Source organism: Ixodes scapularis, unplaced genomic scaffold (assembly GCF_016920785.2).
Source record: "Ixodes scapularis isolate PalLabHiFi unplaced genomic scaffold, ASM1692078v2 PGA_scaffold10__122_contigs__length_95168666, whole genome shotgun sequence".
Taxonomy (NCBI): Eukaryota; Metazoa; Arthropoda; class Arachnida; order Ixodida; family Ixodidae; genus Ixodes; species Ixodes scapularis.
Window position 1 is genome coordinate 73,953,113 of NW_024609836.1, and position 21,424 is coordinate 73,974,536.

Consider the following 21,424-nt stretch of genomic DNA (forward strand, 5'->3'; position numbering starts at 1 on the left):
GGAGGTAAGTGTTGGATGTTTAGAACGTCCAGAGGATAGGTGTCCCGAATCTTCTCTGACATCGCGAGGGGCGGTGCATTTAGCGCCTGCTGAAGCTTGTTCAACGTGTTACGAGGCTAGTTATGTACGAGGAGAGTGCACATGATTTGACAAGCCCGGGGAGTGTAGACGACAGGTCTGGAGTCATTTGTCTGTGGCGAGATTGTCTCCGTGATCCTGTGCCGCTGTGGTGAATTCCTCGATAGCATGACTGAGGCATCGGTTGTTAGGGCTCCGTTTCCAGGCCTTGACTGCTCGTTGGCGGCACTTTCGCAGGGTGAGGACGTGCTTGTCCACGTAGACGTGATCTTCCATGAGGCGAATTTGTCTAGTGTGGGCTTGTATAGTTGAGAAGACTGAGCGACTTCACGTCTTGGCGTCCTGGTGGGCTGTATCAGTGGCTTCCAGCGTCGTGCGTGCCTTGTGCCAGTCCGTAATGGGAATGCTGCGTGCAAATTTAGTTCTAGGTCGTTTGGTGCGGTGCCTGGGTGTGAGTGATACTTGGATGATGCGGTGGTCGCTGCCTAAGTTCTCTATGGTGTTATCCCAGGAGGCGCCATGATCGCCGCGGATCCAGGTGAAGCTAGGGTTGGTGTACGTTTCCTTTACTGTGCACTGATGGGTGGGATCTAATGGGTCGTTGAGGAGGGTCATGTGGTGGGTGTTGGAGAGGGTTTCCAATTTGCTTCTCATGGCTGTGGTTTGATTGTATCCCCAGCTGTGATTGGGACAATTGCAGTCGCCGAGAAGACGGATGGTGTTGTGGCCTTTCGTGGGTCCCAGTACGCTGTGGAAGGGGGGGGGGGGGGGGGGGGGTTAACGTGCGGTTGCGGAGATTGCGGTGTCGAGTGGGCGTTTACTATGGTTATGCGGTCACCGTCCAAATGGGTGTGGCTGACGATGTGCTCCTGGTGGGGGGAGTTAAGGTGCGTTGAATCCTCTTGGATGGTGGCTAGGTGCTTTTTGATGTGCTTAGTTACCATGATGAGTTGGGGTGGTACGGTGGTCGTCCCCCGGGACTTGTGGACAATACTCGGCTGCGTGCACTTTTCGTACCACTGGATAGCAAAGTCGCCGTGGTTCTCTTGAAGGGCTATAACGTCGGGCTGGGCGTTGGTGCTGCGCATGTATTGAGTGAGCGTGTTTTCTTGCGTTTGAGATCTGGACAATTCCAGTGCTAGATAAGAAAGCCGGCCTTGGCGTCTCGATGCTGTTTGGTCGGGCGCCTATTCATAGTTGTCTGCACAGGTAGTAGCATTTAAAATGATTTAATGAGTGGGATGGCCGTTTGAAGAAGAGTGAGGATGCTTTGTACCCATTCTGCGTCAACAAATTCCAGCAACGTGTAGGTTATGCTGGTTGCTGTTTGAAGAAACAGAACCCATCCCTTGACTGAAGATGTGTTGGTTGGAACGGATGGTGTGTTTTGCTCTGATGAATTGCGCCTTCTAGAAAATCACTCGGAGGAGACTCCATCACCCCGGGGACAGTGTGATGTGGTAACTGAGGTGAAACTGTCACTGCGACGTACGAAGCCCTCTTGGAAGGTTGGTTTTCGAGCATGCTACTCAAGTTTATGTGTGGAGTTGGAGAGCGTCCTTCAACTTTTCTGGCTACCTCGGGCCATTTGGTCTCATGAACTGTGGTTCTAGCAGTGCGGAAATCGACTGCGTGATGTCTGGCGTAATTCCTGGTTTCGGTCTCTTTTTTTCCGTTTTAGACATGATGGTGATGTAGCACTGTGAGCGTCTCCGCAGCTGATGCACTTTTCTTGCGCAGAACAGCTGCCTGAGTTGTCATGAGTGCCACTGAAGCGGTTGCATACTGAATTTTGCTTGCACGCTGCTTCTCGATGTCCATAACGACAGCATTTGCGACACTGTATTGGGTCCTCCTTGAATAGGGTCACGGGGTGCTGAACGTGGCCAAGGTAAACGAAGCTTGGCAGCGTCAACATTCCTCCTCCTGTCACATCTACACGGATGCATCCACGACTCATACTAGGTCCTCTAGTGACTGTAATTCGCGCGCTCATCCACAGAAATGGTTATATAAGCTTTCACATCGAATGTCTTCAACAACTGCTGAACTTGTAGCAATTCGTAAAGCGTTAAGATTTATAATTGCAGCGCCTCCTCGTTCCTGGACGATAACATACTCTAAGTCGTCGCTGCAGCCCCTCGACTGCCCAAGCAAGAACAGCCCTTATAGGCAACTGCTACTAGAAATACTCCAACTCCATTACGACGGAGTGTGTCAAGGACACTCGATGTGCTTCCAAAGGATACCCAGCCATTGTGGGATTTCGGGCCACGACATGGCTGATGTTGTTGAAAACCGAGCCCAAAGATCCACTCAGCTAATGGAAGACCCATTTACTGGGAAGGATATCAGAAGCGTGGTGACTACTTTCGGAAAAAGAACCACGGCACGTTTCTGGGAAGTTGCCGCTGATAAAAGTACATCGCTACATATCATTGAGCCACACTTAACATTTCGAGCACCTCAAGGTCTTAAACGGCGACGTGAGGCTGTGCTCCATCGGATATGCCTGAAAGTTGCACATACGAAACGTTACCTATTCTGCATTAGGCAAATTGACTCCCCAAATTGCACCATATGTGGAATTACTGAGGATTTAAGACATATAATGACAGAGTGCCCTAACTATGAAGATGAAATAGTTTAAAACTGCACAATTTCTGATCTTCCTACTTTTTTTTTTGTGTGTGTGTGTGATACTTTAATTTCTTTTTATCTGTCGTATCCCTCATTCCCCTTCCCTACTCAGAGTAGCAAGTCGGGAGATGTCTCCCGGCTAATTTCTCCTCCTTTCTTCCTGTCAAAAAAAAACAAAAAAAAAACAGAGAAAGATATTTTTGTCGGTGAACTTTTGCTTTGTCTTCGTCCTTGTCAAATAAAACAACAAAAAGAAAGAAAGACCCAGAGAAAGATATTTTTACCACTGAACTTTTTCCTTGTCTTCGTAGTTGCGCTACTTTGTTCTCTGGAGACCTTAAGTTATCGGCGATCTGTGCATCAGTGAGCGTGGTGTCCACGTCCTTACTCCAGTGGCGTAATGCCTAGGAAGGGGCTCGTAAGCTCGGATATTGACTCCACACAGCTCAGTGCAGCCTAGGAGTGCTCACGCTGTCGTGCCATTTCTTATGCCGATGGCAATGAGGTTGAGACGTCTGTTATATCTGATCTCAAGGATACACTCCGGGCCCATATTCTCCAGGGCGAGGGACACCCTTCGGCTGTTTAGCGATGTAAATATTATGTCCTCCTCGGCCGGTGTGAATATGAAAGTAGACCCTTCAGGCATTACTGTACCGCTGCAGATTGTTTCAGCGCTAAGCATGGAATTGGGGCAATTTTAGAGAGCAGCTCTTAGGCACCCGTATACGGGTTGAGCGGCGTCGGCGTCGGCGTAACCGCGCTCGCTGCATTATGGGACGTCATAGTTTCCCCGCTAAATTTAGCGGGGAAACTGAATTGATGTTGAGGCCACATGATGTCAATATCCTCGCTAAATTTAGCGGTGAAACTCAACCCGCTAAATTTAGCGGGGAAATTTTCCCGCTAAATTTAGCAGGAAACTTAACCCGGTAAATTTCGCGGGAATATTTTCACTAAATTTAGTGGGGAATTCAGCGCACATTTTTCTTCTAAGTTTATCAGGAAATTTAGTGAAAATTTCCAAGCTAAGTTTAGCGAGAAAAATTTCGCTACATTTTCCGCTAAGTGTGGCGGGAACATTTTCGCCAAATTGCCCGCTAAATTTCGCGGGAAGACTTAACCCGCTAATTTTAGCGGGATAATTTTCTCCAAATTTCCCGCTAAATTTAGCGAACTTTTCCCGCTAAATGGGAGGCGAGGTGAGAGGAGGACGGGAGAGAGGAGAGGCATACCCTCCCCTCCTCCTCCCTAAGAGCTGCGCTCCCATATCGCATTACAGAAATTTGTAAACGTCTTTCATTTTTTCTTTCTCTTTTTCCTTGAATTCGGGTCGCTGCACTCTCTGGTGTCCAGATTAGAGAGTTCCACGTCACTGGATGGCTTAATGACCCGCCACAATGATGTTGTGGCTCATTGCTGACCTGGAGTGATGTCCGCAGTCAGGTCCATAGGTTAGTCGGATTCGGCGATTGAACTGCCACAGTTCAAAGAAGGCATGCGCCAGTGATTGGTGGGAGCGTGTTGATTCGAGTGCAGCGAAGTTCGGCGGGTAGACATAGAAAGGTCGGTTCGCTTGCACTAAAAAAAAAATTCCAACGCGACAAATCACACCGCCCAGAGACGAGGTCAACTTGCGAACGATGTCTAGTTTGTACCGTCCAAACCGGCGGATAATATATAATATTCTGATAAAACATATCAAGCGAAAAACAAAAATTAGCATTTTTTAAAACACTTCGTTTTCTTTTCCTGGCTCCGAGTTGAGAGGATGAACGATGCTAATATTTTTCGAATTTATTACCGACTGCCATCGCTTAGAAAGAAAAACACGTTTGTTCGGTTATTAAGGTCATGGAGAGATTCTGCAGTAGTATTTAGAGAACGTAGAAACATCCCCCCGTTTCATGGCCTCCTTAATCCTACTCAAGACATCAAAGTGAGCCTTTGGTAGGCCGGAGCACTGCGGCGCTTTTGGTGCAGCTAGTGCCCCTAAATAAGCTACGCTTCAGAGTAACGACACTTGGCCATATTGTGGCTTAAAATCGTTGTTGCCAGTTATCTGAAGCTTTATCTGAAATCACAGGAAACGCTTTTCCATCCTCCACAAATGTTTAAACAGTTCGCGACAAAGCAAAGCAATATTACATGAGCTTCCTAACACCGAAACTAATGCTGAGGAAGTCGCACTTTTGAATCATGACGATCGGCAGTTGCGTCTGCTCTTCACAAGCCACAAAATGGCGGCGCCCACAACAATGTCGGGGAACGGAGTGCCGATACTCTAAGCGTAGCTCATTTAGTGGCTCTAGTGCAGCCTATCGCCAACAGACAGTTGCAAGCTTGGCGGCCCGGCTGGTGCTTCATTCATGTAAGGATGTGTATAGCGTGCCCGTGAACGTAGCTTTGACAGGGTTGCACGCACGAGCAGAGACGTGGTGGCGGCCAATTGTACCGTTTGCAATCGTCTATAGTTAAAGAGATGCTGAACCAAACATTTCAGTGTTCATAATAAGTGGCGCACGATATTTCCACGAGTCAGCAGCCGCCGGTAAAAAGCGAGCACACACAACGAAATTGACACCGTAGTCCTCCATTCACGCTTAATTTGACAGCGAAATGTGTGGGCTCCGGGGAAAAGGAGTATAAAGACAGGCGTTTTTGATCTCCACAATGGGGTCTGGTGTAAAAGGTAGGCGATTAATTGGTCTAGCAAGTACGTACCTTTCACATGTGGGGATGAAAAACCTGTCGTTATTCTCCTTTTGGCAGGAGCTCACGCATTTTACTGTCATCTAAAGCGTGAATAGAAGACTATGACGTCAATTTCGTTGTGTGTGCTCGCGTACGCTGGCGGCTGCTGGCGGGTGTAAAAATCGTGCGCCACTTATTATGCACTAAAATGTTAGGTTTAGTGTCCCTTTTCCTGGGTTCAATCCCCACCCTGCCCGTTTCGACCTGTATGAGCATCGTACCGGCGTGGCGTCGAGTATCACTACCGCGTGATGCACGTTGAAGACCCCAGGCTAGCGGTTGTACAGCACTGGCTAAATTTCTCATCTACGGGAGGGAGAGTCGTCGCGCGTTCAGGCAGACTAAGTTCTAAGTCGTATACACATACACACACCCCAATTCTTAGTTTCCCTTTAAAGGGATACTTCAACGAAATTTGAAATATTCCCGTCGTGTTCAAAAATAGGTTGAATATGATCCACAATATCCGTAAATGACAATCGCACGTTTGTATTTTGATCCTAATGGCTGTATTTTTCGTTATAAACGGCCCACTCTGGCAAGCGCTCGGAGAAGGCCCAGCCTAGAGCACGTGACATCCAACGCAATCGTGACGTAGGTCGTCTCAAGACGAGCAAAGCTACGGCGAGGCTGACGTCGAAAGGATGGCCTAGTCGTTCCAGCCACCGAAGCGGCTGCTTTTGTACGAATGTTGAGTGATGGGTTAATCTTCTATAATCTTCTAGGGGGATAATAGCGACTTCTGCGACACACAAATGGGATTCTCGGGAAGAGGGGAGTTCCTCCTCCCCCCCTTTTCTCGTCGTGGCCGGAGACGAGACAACCTCCGTCACTAGCTGCCAAGGTTCCTAGACGAGCATTACAAGCGAGGCGTTAGCGACATCCACCAGGTGCTCTTTGCTAATCGTTTAATTTGTTCTAAAATTCCTTTTCGAGACTTTTTTAACAAGATATTGGTATGTTCCATGTGATACTGCTCTTTTGAACATATATAGACCAAAAAAAAATGAGCGCCGAAATTTCGTTGTAGTATCCCTTTAAGGAGAATCTTTCACCCGCTCTGTTTAAACAGTCTTCGTCCCGGAGGACACATATCAACACCATGAAGTGCCACTATTTTCCCGTGGAAAACCGCCAAAAACACGATATCCACGGAAACCGAAGATGCCACTCAACGCCTCCCTCGGACAGCGAGGGAACCTGAGATACTCGACACACAAGCGTGTCAAGATAACTCGGCCAGCGATGATAACCCTCCCGGCCGGGCTATACCCTTGAAGTCTCGCCAAACCGGGATTCAATCTCTCGTTGGCCGCGGCACCGTCGCGGTTCGCCGGCAAGTACCTCCGCGACCGACGGCCTTTTCGATGACATGTGCCACCAGGGCCTTCAGGGCGTCGGTGCATCATGACACGCTGCGACGCCATAGGATTCAGTCCCACGACTGTGAAGGCCAGGAGGGGGCCCACGTGACCACCAGCGCCGTGCAGAGGTGGAGGCGCAAGAAGCGAACTTTTCTGAGTGGTGCAGCTTCCGCCCTAGCATTTATGAAGATGCACGTCCACGATGGTGAGTTGGTACCCTGCTCCTTTCATTGTTTACACCTTATGCAACGTTGTGAGCATGGCGTCACGGCCGGGGCCTCCAGCAGGCAAACACGTGCAGTATGCATGCGAAGATGCCGTTTGCAGGCTTGCAATGGAGTACTTCCATAAATCCATCACCGCGCCTTGCATTCTGGGAACCTGTGGACCAGGAGCGGAGTGTGCATGGATTTTGCTTTACACCGGATCCCACAATGCAGAACATGGCATTAAGCATCGATGAGGCGCTTCGAGTTTTGGAATAAGTTTATTGCACGTGTTGGCAGTCACACCAGCAGAGATTCTATGGCGGCGACTAGATGCCCCGCTTAGAATTGTTTATACCCCTTTCTAAAACGTGCACGCATATAATTATCAAAGGCACAGGCTGAAAGATTTCCCGCTGAAAATATGCCGGATGGGATGCGCCATATTCTGCACTTGTTTGGTGATCGTTCATTTTATTGCAGTTATGTATGCCTCATAATCTTTCTCAGATTTTTGGTGTATCGCTGAATATGCCATGGTGCGTTTCATGTTTGAAGCCAACTGAGAAGTATGATCCCACTGCAGAAGCAGTCTTTCCTATAGTCACCGACAGTTTACGGAAGCAGGGTGTGGAAGTCCCGAGCATCGTATTGCTGCTTCACAACCAAAGACATTGCAGCATCAGCCGACAACAACGCTGATGTACCAATCCCGAAGCAAGAAGCGTGAACATAAAAATCCACACCCTGCGTCTCTCATGCTCTCAGTGACTCTAAAAATATTATGGTCCGCTTCAGACAGGGAGCTGCCTACAGAAGTTGGTGGTATAGCATCAGCTTTCTGGTGAAATATTTTCTGGCTTATATTTAAGAGGGAGAATTGCTTGACGAAGGACAACCTTGACTGCAGGAATTTCTTTTCTGGTAGTGCAAGGTAATACAAAACATGCTGATTTTATTTATTTTCAAATATGAGGCTCATACTATGGGCTAGTCAGACAGAGAGTCCGGTAAATAAATGTAGAAACTATGCCTTAATAAACGATATCAAATTCGCCACTGAAAATTGCAAGATGTTGAGACGGCCATCTTGCATTTTGAAGTGGATCCTGGCCGGTACCTTTTACAACAGTACACCGGTAGAAGATTTTAGAACAGCAAACTACAAAACAAAAAGACACTGTAAAATCACTCTTGAGGCAGCACTTCATATCGCTCACTCAGAAAATGCAATACAGGTAACTAAATGCAGCTTATCATCTGTGGTCTTTTTCCCGCTCTCCTGCAACTCTTGTGGAACATCCTAAACTGGATTGTGGTGGCAACTAACATCAGTTTTATCTTTTTTTTTTTTTACTTCTGACACTGTTTTAATAACTTCTGGCATATCAGTATTCAGGGTAATAGTCTCAACACGCGAAATTACTGATGTACTGGACATTGGTTTTATTTCTATGCGAAAATTTGATCCTAAAACTTTCTTGGCTGCGATTGTTTGACCTGGATGTAGGTACGGCATCACAAGTATATGAGGCACTTCAATACTTTAGCTTATACCAGTTCTACAGCACTAGTCAAGTTTTCTCTCGTGGCATTAAAACCAAATGTAACATTTAGATGTAGACAGAATGATTCACGATAAAGGTTTTTTGATTGTGACTTTGCTAACTGGATGTATGTGCTGATACATTTTAAAACTGAACATACTTTTTTTTTCACGTGCACCCCGCCATCATCCTCAAATCCGGATCAAAGATATGGGTAGGGGATTCACTAAAAGATGTTTAGAAAAAAGGATTGGTACAAGTGAGGACGCCGGTCGATTAGTCTAGAGGTGATGGTGCTAACCCGTGGACTAATTGGTTTCCCTTTCCTCGACTCTCTGTGATCTGCGCATATTTCTGATCACTGTATTTTACGTGAAAGTTGACCTTCTAATATCTTGTTCACATCTAGAACTCTTCAAGCACGCAGACCAAGTTAGTGCGCTCAGAAAACAAAGTGCAGGACCTCTTTCATTCTCCGTTTTGTTATCCACTCGGCGCACGCGGTGCATCAAAGCCAATTCCAAATGCCGATGAAAGTAGTACCCTGATTGTAAGCTTCCCAAACTTACAAAACGTCATTTCGTAGTGATATGAATTCAAAGAACTGTCAACTCAACAAAATAAACCAAATAATCAATTGAATTGTCTGTCAAAAAAAAACAAGATATGATAAAAGGTTTAATTATAGTAGGCTGAAAAACAATAAAAAAAAAACATCATGTCTACTGCTGTTTTTCTGGTCTATATCAGAAAGAATTATATGACAAACAACAAATAAGTATACAACTAGCCGTCTCGATAAATTCAAAGTTCCACACGTGGATGGTCTTGGTCAGAAATGTTCAACTGGAGTGCTCAAGTCAAACCCTTGACAAGATAGAAAACATTAAAAAATTGGGGAGAACATCGTTTACTACACATCGCTCTACAGGTTTTGTCTTCTTTTTTTTTTAGAACACAACTACATTTTTTAGGGGTTCTATAAGCATATTTAAAACTAAATTAATAACTAATCTCCTACTGAGATTCGAGAAGATTATTGTATATTCCTTGAATTATAGAAAGCCAAATACTGAAAGCGAGTTATGTTTGCAGTCCACCCGCCGTGGAAGCTTTCCAGGAACCCGCTTGGAGTAAAATAAAGGCGGGATTTTTTCGCTCGCTCCCAAACGACGGCGTACGGATCAGGAAAAGAAAACAAGCCAAAGAAATGTAACACCCTGCTTGTCTCGAAGCAGACAGCGCCAAGTTATAAACATCTGCTCCCAGTTTCGAAGGCTTACGAGGCTGCGCATTATCTTTTTTTTTTCTATTTTATTTATATCTATATTGTTTTCGTCGTCACAAACAGATTAAAAAGAAACAAGCGAAATTAAAGCTTTTTACAGATCCACTATCATATTTAGACTGCGTAACATTTCCAGCTGACGAAACAAGCCAAAGAAGTACGGCAGAACAAACGCAATGGTCCTGTTTTCGCAAAAAGGAGATGACCGACACCGTGCGCTAAATTGTTTAATTTTTTTAAATACTTTTTTTGCCAGAATATTATTTTTGGAACATGTATTCGGAAAAACTTGTGGAGTAAGTCGATGCAGGAAAATGTCAGCACTATGATTGGCGCGCTTTTATGAACGTCACATCTCCTGGTTTTACGGGGGGAGAGAAAGAAGAAGGTGTGGGAGCGAGGCTGACATAAACCGACACGGTTCAGTGATTTCACGCGCTAGCCCAGCATTTAGTCAGCTCCCGGAGCTGCTTACCTGATAAGCGTAAGCAAATTTGAGACCAGGCTAAAGGCTAGCGTGTGAATCGCAGAGGCATGTTTACGTAAGCCTCGCTCCCCCCCCCCCCCCCCCCCCCCCCGCGAAGCAGGGGATGTGACGTCCATAACTGCGCGGCAATCATAGTGCCGAAATAGGCCTGTATTGGCTTACTCAAGATTTCCCGAATACCCTTCAGGGATAGCCTACCAATAGTTAGAGTATTGGGAAATCCTGTTTGGACAAGGTTAGCAGGTAGCAGGCGATGACACTACCCTCCTTTTTAGCTTTCTGTAATGAACCGAGAAAGTGAAGAAAGGAGGAGAGCAGAGCGCGCGGGACCTCAGAACGCCAAGCCCTGATTGGACAGATTAGTGGGTAGGCCCAAAGCTAGCTGCCTTTGTCTCCGCTGCACTCGTCGAACCCGTTAGGATGCGAGAGCCAAACGCCGGAAGCCTGCTTTACGCGTTCTAACGCTTTCGACGAGTGCAGGGAAGATAAAGGCTGCTAGCTTTAGCTCTACCCACTAATATTTCCTATCAGAGCACGGTGTTCTGACGTCCCTCTCGTCTCCCCCTCCCCCACTTTCCCGGCGCATTACTTCTGAAGTGCCTTTGGCGACCTTAAGTAAATAGATAATAAAGGAATATTAAATAAATTGTGAACAAGATATAAATATCTGCCCCCACTTGCATTAAATTATTGGTGGTAATTTGGCGCAAAGTGCAAGTCAGAGCGCGTGCTCCCTATTTCTCTTAGACAGGCTGTATACAGGCACGTAGCCAGGGGGGGGGGGGGGGGGCATGGGGCCCGGGCCCCCCCAATATCTTCAACTTTGCTGGGACCTCCTCTCCCCCCTCCCCTCATACAGCATTTTGTCATGGGCGGGCCCCCTCCGAAACAAAATCTTGGCTACGTGCCTGCTGTATACCAACTCTTGTTCGTTGAATCTTGGGCCCGCGGTCCCGCGGTAACTATAAATATTGTAAATAAAAGTGAATTTACTGTTTTAGTTTCTTTAAATACCTACAGACTCACACATGTGATATGATGTGATGCGATTCTTCAAGATATATTTTGATTCTTGCGTGATATGATTCTTGCACATATCTTGAAAGTGTGTTTTCAAGACATGAAGAGGGTAAAGTACAAAAAAAAAAAAAAAGATTTGTGAAGACATTTTGTGCTTTAATCTTAAACTCGTAATTACCAAATGAGGAACAAAACATTCTTGGCGCTACAGTCTAACGTTTTGTTAAGTAGCGTCTTTGAGTTTTCAAACATATATATGATAACAGGTGCGTGGCTAAATAGAACGCACGTCTGTTCAACACCCGTCCACGTCAAAGTGGCCTATAAGTTCTAAAGCAGACTTTACAAAAGCTTAAACAAAACACACGTAATGGGTTATTTGGCTGGGGCATTGAAGAGGATGTTGCGCGAAACTGTAACTTAAAAATGAAAATCTCAATATCGGAGGGAGCGGTATCTTCAGCACGGACATGGTTAGCCATCTGGGTTGCCCAGCTCCGAAGTACACGACGACAAACATCAGAAGGACTGACAGGACGCGGAGGAAGGGAGAAAGGAATAAAAAGAAGCAAGTGAAAAACATATTCTAAGGAGACGAGCAGCAAGGATCCACAGACAACTGAAAAGACACCCGTCTCCGGAAGGAAGTTCAAGAGCAATCTCTATCTTACGCCTATGAGCGATGGGTCCATGGCGGAAAAATATTCTAGCCTTAGATCGTATCGAAATTGCGCCATTGTGAAAACAATGTCTGTCGCGTGCGTTTTCCGAACGATTGGACCGTGTCGGCCATCAAAGTAGCAAAATGGAATCAATTCGCAAGCTCTACCGGTGCCGCGCCCTTCTAGCGGGGTGAAAAGTTAGTAGGCGGGATCACCGTTCTCCGTCCGATCCTCAGTTTACCCCCTTTCTTTGCGGTAAGGCAAAAGCGCATGCCTATGAATCTACAGGAGGCGGGTTCGAATCCCGGCCGAGCAACCCGCAATCTAACGGAGACTTCTTGTGGAGAAGACGACATATAAAGGGCTGTCAAGTCACGACGCGTTTTGTGCAGTGCGCGACAATAAAATAAAGCGTGCACACTTAATTCTAGAAACAAGTGAATGGTGCAAAGCACGCGTACGTTTTCAGTGATGATGTCGAGCAAGGATATAGCACGGCTTTCCTTTCCTTCTCGTCGCTGTTGTCTACTCCTCATCCTTTCTTTTTCTCGTGAGGTTGGAGACTGATAACAGCAGCGAAGGCCTTGCCGAGAGCCAGCAGAGTGTTTGTAACTGCGTCCTGTTATGGGTCATGAGCATGCTCTAAGGCTTTGTCCAGAAACGCTAGCGGAGGGTCACTTTCCGTTCCCCCGGCAAAGAACTGCCCAAGGAGGACCAGAAGCGAAGACAAGAATCCGCTTCTGTCTAGCAAATGCTGTTGACGGCAGATATTGTGTCCTATTTGGACATCCCTGCCCAACCTCGGTTTTCTGCAGGGAAAATAATCCTTTTAGTGCTTTCCCTCTTCTAAGCTAGAAGGGGAGCCTAGTTAAGTCAAGGGAAAACGTGGAGACGATATAGGAAAGGAGGAGGCGAAAGTTGAAAGCGCGAAGTGGACGTTGGCCTTCAACTAAGTTTGGATCTCCAGGTGGTAGAAATTAATCCTTTCTTCAGTCTTCCTCTGGGACGGGCCAGATGCCTTTGGCTGGTCTGGCGTGTAAAACCTTCAAATTTGATTTGATTTGTTATCATGCGTTCTCTACGCGTTGATGCGCGAATGCGAAAGCGGTGCCCATCGGAGGTACTCGTTTTTTCACCTCTGCTACACAAACCAAACAATATTTCCTACCATTCACAGCGTCCTCCACGTCTCTCGCTCTGTTTGGTAACGCATATTTATTAAGGCCTTTTGGATAAAGGAAGGACCCACGAGGAAATGTATTATGAAGTGTCGCTATGTGTTTGAACCTCTGCAGCACACAGGCAGCACTACCTAGATAGGGAGGTCATAGTGCTTTATGTTCTATACATCACCCAGTGAGGGTCAGCGCGGGTCACAATTTGAACAGCACTCGTGCTCAATTAGTGAACCGCGCTGGCATTCGGTAGGTGACGTAAAAACCTCAACAGTACGGCCTTGATATATCTAGGTAGTCTAGCAGCCGGCCGTCCTGAATGTCGCAATCAACTTGTCCAATCTTAAGTATGTTTTCTTTCGTTTTCTTTCGCAGCATTTCATCCATCGACACGCGACGAAAGCTGAGAGGCATCGATAGCCGTTATCAGAATTCCTTCCGATATCGGAGAGAGTGGTCAAGAGCCAACGTACGCGTCTGCCGCTGTTCCCGAGAAACAAATAATCATTGGGACTGGAATTTACCTACAGGTACGCACGAGTTCACGTGACCCACACGCGTATAGATAACAACCTTCCCGTCTTATCAGGAGCGAACGTGACTTCTTTGTTACCCGTGATCAAGGAACGTGTCCACAAGGTCGAGACCGTACAGTTCCTTATCGAAACCCTTCCGTGCTACTGTTCAACGAAGTTCTTATCTCGTCTCGCGGAAGTCGCCTTATCTTAGACAAACTCCTGACAGCATCACTGAATGACGTCGTGCAGGAGAGGTTATTTTTACAGGGACAACAGGAATTCCTCTAAAAAGCCTCCTCTACCTCCACTCGACGTCACCGCACTCGGATGGTGCCGACTCGGCATTTGGGCCCGAGCCCCACGTCGGGTGTCCTTCGACGTCGGACTCGGGATCAATCTCTGCCCCGCGTTTACCTTCTTCAGATGAAGGCCTAAATTTCGGCACCCCGGCTTTGTTGTCGAGGGAGCATTGGTAGTAAATGGCGCCAGATATTTAGGGTGAACAAAAGAACTCCAAGTTTTACTCTTTATTTTTGTTTCTTAGAACGCACGCCTTATCAAAAATTAAAAAAAAAAAAAAAATACCCGCGGAGTGTAGCGGAAAGTGCTCATTCGCGGCACCAAGCTAAGCTGTTAAAAATTAATTATTTTGACACGGTGTGTTCGTGTGCACGTTGTGTGGATATCCTCACTATCCGTGCGTTGTTCCCAACAAGAAATGTCATTCATTCTGTTTCTTCTCTGGTTTCAGCATTGTACACAAGCTGAATGCCGGCCGAGTCCTTAGTAAGGCTCTCAAAGTCGGCGACACCAAGCGAAACACTGCATCCATGGCAAGCAACTTCGCGTCTCCATAGCAGCGGCATCTTGCGTCTAATAAAATTTTATCAGTCACCGCTAAGCGGTGGCATCACACTTTTCACGATCATAAATGAGTTGTCTGAGTAATATTTTACCATTAACACGCGAGCATGCATACAGACGAAACCAAAAAAGAAGGAAGACATAAAGGTATACGTAAAGCGGACCGCAACCAACCGATCCAATTGCAAACAACTAATACTGGTCAGCAATAAAACTAAATTGTCTCATCGAATTCTACCAGTAGTCTTCGAAAATGCCGCCTTTTTTATTTTAAATAGCAGGAAACGTTTTTCCGTCCTCCAGAAATCTTAAAGGGCCACTGAAAACAAAGATACGTTTCTTTTTTTTTCTTTTTTTTTGAACACTGACTGGGGGCACTCTTGTCAAGAAATAAATTTGACGTTTTTTTTTTAATATAGTAATATTGATTGCGCGAGACGCGATTTAGTCGGTAGTAACCTCCTTTCTACTTGTTCTTTATCTCGGGATTTCGGGCGCGTGGAGAAGTGGATCAGCTTGGCCATCACGTAGAGGTGGGGAGAGTGTATGACCATCTCGTTCAGGGGGAACGCGTGTATGACCATTTCGTGACGTCATGGACTGTGCCCGAAGAATTTAAAATAAATCTCGCGCCGGCAATATTGCTCATAAAAAAAAATTATTTCGAGTGAAATTCATTTTTTGACAAGCGTGTCAGAACCAGACTGTTTAAAAAAAAAAAATTTAGTGGCCCTTTAAAGGAATTGTCCGTTTAAAACCGGAAGTTCTAAAGATCTAGTGATGGTTGCCTCAGCGTGCATCACAGTTTTGTTGCATAACAGCTTCCAGAAAAATTCGACACGCGCTACCAAGAGTACCGCGCGCCACGCGGAGCGCAATTTCAGCTCATTTTGGCAGCGATGGTACATGTTTCAAATGCCAAAAGCACCGTTTCTTCCTCCGACTGCCAAATCTTGGAAGAACTACTTGGTGCAGCGCACGAATAATGTGCAAAACTTCGTTTTCTTTTACGGGACAACGATTATAAAAGCAAAATATGTACACCCGCCGGCGATATGAAGGTGAACACCTTACCTGGTTTCTTGCCTGTTTTACGGCTCCCTAAAGCTATATTAGCTCTCAATGTCTCAAATGGTACGTGGCTTGGGGTCTAAACTTGGCGTTCTAGCCCTCTTCTGGAACAAAGCTTGTTCCAAAACTTGCAGGAGCGTCAAAAACAAGAAGAGGGCTGTTCATTTTCATATCGCTCACGGGTGTACAACTCTTCTCTCTGATTGTCGTTCTAAAAAAAGAAAAGCCACAAGGTACAAGTTTGTGCAAATTCACCGTGTTATAAAATATCACCACTGTCCCATATTTGAGGGCACTTTTGTCCACTGACAGATGGCGCGATTACACTTGTGGATTCGCGGGCGGATCTGCGCAGGCGGAAAGCGGATTTTGGAGCCGGATGGCGGCATCGATTCTTGCTGGCAGAAAATCTGCATCATTACATGGCCCCATATATATCCAAATCTTCCGCCAGCGACTAGTCAATTTCGCCACCCGGCTCCAAAATCCCCTTCTCGTCTGCGCGAATCGGCCCGCGCGAATCGGCAAGCCTGAACGAGCGATTAGAAAGGCGGGACATGGCGGCAATCCCTGAGCATCTTGTCACCGCTCCACAGCTAATGAGATGGTGATATTGACCGATAAGAAAGCCGGCGACTGAACCCCGAAGGAAGAAGGGTCCAAAAACGGGCTTCTGAAATTCATCCAACGTCCAAGGACTCTAATTTGGACACTTGGGCCCCTAAACTCGTCAAACACAAAGTTGGGGCCGAAGTTGACGGAGCGCACCGATTGGACAATCGCGACGATGACTTGGCACTTTTTTCGCCTACGTCCAATCGGCGCGCTTCGCGAACTTTCGGCTCCCAACTTTCTGTTTCACGAGTTTAGGGCCCTTGGCGAAAACGTCGGCCAGAAATCAGGCGACTATGATTGCCCGGCGCCAAGGTCAAGTGCGGCGTTGGCCAATCACGGCCGCCAAATTTCTCGCCGACTTTTTCGCCGAGTGTACAGAATAGGGCCTCTGGTCGCTGCTTGTTTGGCGATTGCAACGTGCCGATTGGGCCGGCGTTCAAACGCGTGCGTTTCCGCATGACCGAGCTCTTTGTGTGGTACGACAAAAAAAACACCGGAAAACACACCGGCATGCTAGCGCCATCTATGAGGCTACCCTGGTACTTTGTTTCAATTGAGAGCCTATTACTTTAGGCACTGTAGGTTCACACCTATCCTAGATTCCGCCTTTCCCTTTAATTTAAAATAAACGAAAAAACCGTATTTGAGAGATCAAACGAGCAATTGCGCCCAGCCGCAATCGAACTCTAATCAGCAAATGCGTTGAGCCGATTGTACACTAATCAGTATCACGGATGAGGGGAAAGATACGACGACCCAAGTAACACGAACACATTAAAAACAAACAATTCGCAAAAAAAAAAAAAAATAGATGCAAAGTCATTAAGTGCATACACTTCCGAGACGGAACATATGAAACTGTCGTTTCGGAGGAGGCGGCGAAGTCAACTCTGTAGTGGCGCTCCTCAGAGTTTCCTCTGCAGAGTCTCAAATGCTCGCGGTACGTTTATGATAATGGAATGTGTACGGCGTTAGTTCCGCATTACGCCGTGCAAGATTAAAGGGAGAACTCCGACCAAGTGTACCCATCAGAGAGGGCGTTGCTCTTACCCCTAAAGTACTCCGAGCGGACTAAATGAACCTAACCCAATTTATAGGAATCTGGAAAATCTGGTTTTGTTTACGCGGCGGCTAGGTTACACGTTTCTTGTACGAAAATAATGCGGAACAAAACTTGTTTAGTCATTCTTAGACCACGACATTTTAGGAGAGTTATACGGAACTCGATGGGGCGCTGGGAAACATGCGAGGAAAACTAAATGAAAATAATACCAAAATTCAAATGCCCAAAAATTGCTCGTAATCGAAAAAAGAAAAAAAGAAAAAACGAGAACGTTTGTTGAAGGTACATAGCACATGCGGCTTCCGATATTTTCGGAAACATATTTCCGATACATGTACAATAGATAAACTCACAAATTGTTTGTTAAAAAAATAAATGACGTGGAACGATTTTCGCATGTTCCAAATCTTTTGCTATTCTCAATTCTAAATGTTTTTTTTTTTCTTTTTCTTTTTTCCTTTACTTAAGCGGTGTACGACGTTCGGACCGGTGTGCTTAGCGTCATATTGGGGAGCAGGTCGAACAGTCACGCCTTTAGCGGCTGCTTCAGCTGTGGGGGCAACAAATCCAATTTTCTTGTTTATTTTTGATCAGAGAAATCGAAGACGACGATTCGAAGGCCGCTCCTCGAGCGACCAAAACACTGGTCAGAGCGAAGCGCTCGTGCCCAGATCGTGCTATAGTTCATCTCACCTTAGCGCGGACTAACTGCGAAGGCTGTGCAAGCGCGAGCGGCTTGCTTCGACTGCCTTGACTGGAGCACTCGATGCACGAGCTCTCGTGCAGTAGCCGAAGCTTCATCCAAAGCAACTAGCTCGGGCTTTTGGCACGCGCGGCTAACAATAGTCCATGCTAAGGTGAGACGAAGTATAGGCGAGGTTAAATTTTTATTTGTTTGCTGTGTTAGTAAACACCTGGCTGTGGGGACAACGAGCTCGATAAAGCGCCCCCTATAGTTCGATCTCCTGCCCAATACCACCCATGCATCCAAAGCGTCCTCGAAGTGGCAATAAATGGCGCCACGGGGACCCACGTGACCAGCTGTCTGGTGTCGCGATCCTGGCCGGTTGTCTCATGCCAGGGTCAGACAGCTGATTCATCATACAAAAGACAGTCTCAAAACACGAGTCAGCGCATTATCCGTGGTTCGAACCATGCGCGTGCAAAGACATTTCGTGAACTGATTGATATGGTATGGGGAATTTGAAGCACGAATCTCTCGGTGACTTGGGTTCGAATCTGTACGCAGACTGTCTTTTGTATGATGGCAGTGTGACATCGACTTTAGAGGTTCCGGTAGAAAGTACGAGCGAAAGCGAAAGTCGCTGTCGTCATCTCGTTCCGGCTAATGGCGGTTGAAACTTCCATGGTCTGTGAAGCCGCTGGTGGTCCTGCGGCAGGACAGGGTTCTGTCACATCTACACTCGCTGCTGTACCACCACCAGAATTTGCAGCAGGCAGCAGCGGAACGGCGTAACAGCTTTATGACGTCGTCATCGGTGGAAATCGAGGGACCATATTTAAGGACGCGTTAAATACACGCGTAGGAGGCGCGTTTCAGGCACCACACTAAAACAAATACGCCTTCCACATCCTCCCACCCACATTAAAAAAAAAAAAAAAGCAATTGACTACAGCACATTTTATTTTATTATTTTTTTAAAAAATAGGATTGAGGAGGGGATTTCTGTTTTACTTTATCTCGCAGGGATATTTGTTCAACTATTTTCATCTCTCGCTCAGAAATATGCTCAGAAATATTTTGTGCACGCTTCTTTATAAGGGCCATGCAACAATATTCGCTTGAAATCCCTAACAAAAAACCCAGTTTAACCTTTCCTTAGCTGGATTATGAAACTGGAAATCTAACTGGAATTGTTTCTCAAAAACTGAAATGCGGATTTCAAACAAAGGAGTCAACATTGTAAAACCCGAGACTTAGGACAAAAAAGAAGAGGACAAAAAGGGGACAATACAGACACAGGTACAGGTGTCTGTATTTTATTGCCTCCTTTTTATCTTGTTTTTTTTTTTTGTCTAAGTTTCGGGTTTTACTATGTTGAAAGTTCACCAGCTCGCTTGCATTTTCTTTGTAATTTCAAAAGAGTCAATTTTGAAAACCTGGAATCCATATAGATTTCCAATTCCCTAATCCAGATAGCGAAAAGTTAAACTGGGTTTTTCGGTATGAATATAGCATACTGTCGTACCGAAATATAGTACCGAAGCAACGCAACGGACCAATAAATTCCTTCGTTGCGGTGTCATTTCAAGGATAAACGGGAGCGATTTCTTTCAGTCTGTCCTCCCCAAAACTTGATGACGTAGTAACCCCCAGGGACGATATTTGAATGCGGCTTATATGGGACCCGGGCATTGTTTGAACACTCGATTTGGGCTCGTAAAAATCGATACCCCGACGCATTCGAGCAGTGGCTCGTCTCCATGACCCCAATGACGACAATAGCCGAGCCAAGGGTGCCTTCATGTGCGCTTTGCTTAGGGTGGTGGCATCTCGCCATTTTGTCCCACGTTCTTTGCCCTCTTTTCTTCTTTAGAAGCGCGTGAAAGAGCGTGGCCCTGCATGCGTTTGTGCTATGTTCGTGGCGCTGACTATTATGGCAACATTTTGTTTTCGTCGATTTCTTTGTATTTTCCCCGCGAGCGCGTGCTGTTGGCATCGGGTACTATACAAAGGGTGGCATCACCCTAAACAGAAGGACATTGAGGCACCCTAGCCGAACCATAATAATGTCTGGAATACTGCAGATTGGGCGAGTTGGTAAGGCATCATTACGAACTGTCTACCTGTGCGCTGGTTCGTAAGAGTGTCTGGAAGTCAGCGCGTGTTCTGTGCTTTGCCAACCGCAACAGGTGGCTATGATAAACAGTAGGCGCGTTTAATTTACCTATAACTCCTGCACCGGTGCAGAAGTGTAGCCCTGAACGCAATCAATTTGAGGGTGCGGCCCTAAGGGTCTGCACCGTAGAGTTATTTTAATGTACGCTACAGGTTCAACTGGCGCTAGTGTTTACGCGACTTCCGTGACGCAAATCGAAGCGGACAGCAGCCAATCTACTTTTACTGTGCTCCTGTGCATTCCTCTGGGATAACGCGCGTGCATTTTGTCTCTTCGAAGGAAAATAACACGACTTTGGTTATTTGGACCGTACCGAATACTATGTACCTTGATTAACATTGCAGAGTTTTAGTAGATCGTTTTTTGGATTCGATAACGATACCTCCTCTCCCCTCCGGCGGCCTTGGGCATGCATCATATCGTTATCGGGTGTCGTTATCGGGGCGAAAAACAAAACAAAAAACGATCTGCTAAAACTCTCTATTGTAAAAGTGTAATTGCTTTTGTTAGCGCATTTGTCTTCATCGGTGAACGATGTTTAACTTCGCTACATTTCAGTCCCAAACATATGGTCCGCAGCAAATGTGTAAAAGCAAGCCACCATTCAAAGCAGAATAACAATCGAAAGGAATATAGAGTGTGTTCACGGTTCGCCACCATTCCGGTGACGCTTACATATCGCTAATATGCCAGTATGTCGCTATATGAAAAAGACCTTGTCGTGCATGAGCGGATAAAAACATTCAAAATGTAAAGAATAAAGTAGGGGGCTATGAAAGGCGTCTCTTCGTATTGTTTTCTCTGCCGGGCAGATTTTATCGGGCACTTGTTCTCAATGATTTCGAGCGTGCGGGTGATATTTTGAACGTAGAAGAACATCTTTGCACAGAGCAGAAAGAATAAAGCAGTACTTACTTAAAATTTGAATATATTGCGTGGCCTTCAACTATAATTTTGATCGTACATGCACGGGTAGTTAGTGATCTAGTGGTACTGCGTAATTCTTGCCGTCTGCCTTGGTTTCCAGATGTTCTTCGTTCGTGTGGCTCGTATATCCCCCATTCTCAAAACCACCGACGTCGTGTTCGCGCTAACAGTGTTCGACGATGCACATGAATACACGAAGCCGATTTAGCACTATTTTTAATTCAATGAATTTGAAATAAAAACGCCGTAACTGATCAATTATTTCGTCTTCCTGACTGAGAAAT

General features: G+C 46.1%; 1 long non-coding RNA gene across 1 annotated transcript; it reads left to right on the top strand.

Annotated features, from left to right (window-relative positions):
• Positions 1 to 6,761: 6,761 nt before the first annotated feature.
• On the top strand, positions 6,762 to 14,673 carry LOC8051534. The gene is made up of 3 exons (XR_003919906.3): positions 6,762 to 7,041; positions 13,597 to 13,751; positions 14,491 to 14,673. It is a non-coding gene; the product is annotated as an uncharacterized LOC8051534 (long non-coding RNA).
• The last annotated feature ends 6,751 nt before the right edge of the window (positions 14,674 to 21,424 follow it).